This window comes from Microtus ochrogaster, chromosome 24 (assembly GCF_000317375.1).
Source record: "Microtus ochrogaster isolate Prairie Vole_2 chromosome 24, MicOch1.0, whole genome shotgun sequence".
Lineage (NCBI taxonomy): Eukaryota > Metazoa > Chordata > Mammalia > Rodentia > Cricetidae > Microtus > Microtus ochrogaster.
In genome coordinates this window covers 17,497,514-17,498,910 of record NC_022024.1, presented here as the reverse complement: position 1 = coordinate 17,498,910, position 1,397 = coordinate 17,497,514, and the positions used below count along the sequence as shown (strand labels likewise).

At 52.4% G+C, this 1,397-nt stretch overlaps 1 protein-coding gene across 1 annotated transcript in view; it reads left to right on the top strand.

Moving 5' to 3' along the window:
• Pawr (pro-apoptotic WT1 regulator) overlaps positions 1-1,397 on the top strand; it is an 85,208-nt gene that overhangs the window by 73,776 nt on the left and 10,035 nt on the right. The window lies entirely within an intron of this gene.

Genomic DNA, 1,397 nt, shown 5'->3' with positions numbered 1-1,397 from the left:
GCCCAGCTAAACTGCAGGTGTTTGTGGGAGCAGTTAGTTATCCAGTTTTGTAGTGGACATGGGCACCGGGAGTGTGGGACCACGGGTCCTGCTGAAAGACAAGTCCAGGTGGCAGCGGTCCAGGTGCGAGGCTGGGGTGCCATTTGCAAAAGGGAAAACGTGCAAAGGTGAGCGTTGGTAGTTGGGAGGTGACTGAGTGCAGAAGGGTCCGTCTAGGACCTGGCAGAAGTAAGTGCTGATGGCACCAAGTCCTCTGCCAGTGTAACCTGCAGTGCCCCATGTTTTCGGGCCCCACGATAGGATCGGCAGTAACGCTGAGACGTCTGATGTCAGCCACTAGCACGGGCTCACAGGCTGATAAGAGCTATATTAGGCGGCTCAGAAGAGTGCTGACTGCCGCAGCCGCAGTTGAAGCACCAAGTAGGAGGAGTTTGAAGGAGATAGAGCTTTAGGTGTGAGCCTGCCAAAGCTGCGCTATCTAATCTTGAGGCACAGGGTGTGGTATAGACTTGTGTTATAGGTTCACAGCTCTGCAGCTGATCTAGCCAGGCTCCTGAGTTTGCAGCTTTCACTGCAAGTGTGTTCAAACATTTGCAAGCGTGCAGGTTGGACGAGATGCAGTGGCTTCTGTCCCTAGAGCAGTGGCTCTGTTCTTCAGGCAGCGGCTACCTGATCTATGGGGATTTGGACTCTAAGCGATTGGAGAGAGATCCCAAGTGTGTTCGTTCTGTGAATTAAAGCCTAGACATGAGGCAGTTCTTCAGAACAGATTCAGAGCCAGGGAGGCTGGGAAACTCTTCTGTTTCAGAACTGGAGTGCATGGTAATAGTCCTTGTTAGGGTTTAAGTAAAATGCTGCAGGTCAAGTGGCAGCAGTGGGCAGTGGGCCATGAGACCACACTGCAGGTCTCCAAAGGCCACTGGTCCTGGGCAGGCAGCCATACAGCCAGTGAGAGACAGAGACGTGGATAGGCACGCCATGCAGAGTGAAGTTGTATGTTTATTTAGTGGGTTATGAAGGGAAGGGGAGAGGGGGAAGAGGAGAGAGAGAAACAGAAGGGGGAAGGGGAAAAGTGGGGAGAAAGGAAAGACAGAAGCTGCCTCTTAGAGACAGAGAGAGGGAGACAGACAGACAGAAAAGAGACTCAGGCTGCAAGCAGGAAGGAAGATCTGCCTGCCTCAGTGGATGAGGGAGAGAGTGGGTGGGGCTTGTCTCTTAAAGGGACAGACAAACCACAGCTGTACAAGAGAAACCCTGTCTAAAAAAACAAAAACAAAAAGTGTGTGAGGGGGCTGGAGAGATGGCTCAGTGGTTGAGAGCATTGCCTGCTCTTCCAAAGGTCCTGAGTTCAATTCCCAGCAACCGCATGGTGGCTCACAACCATCCGTAATGAGGTC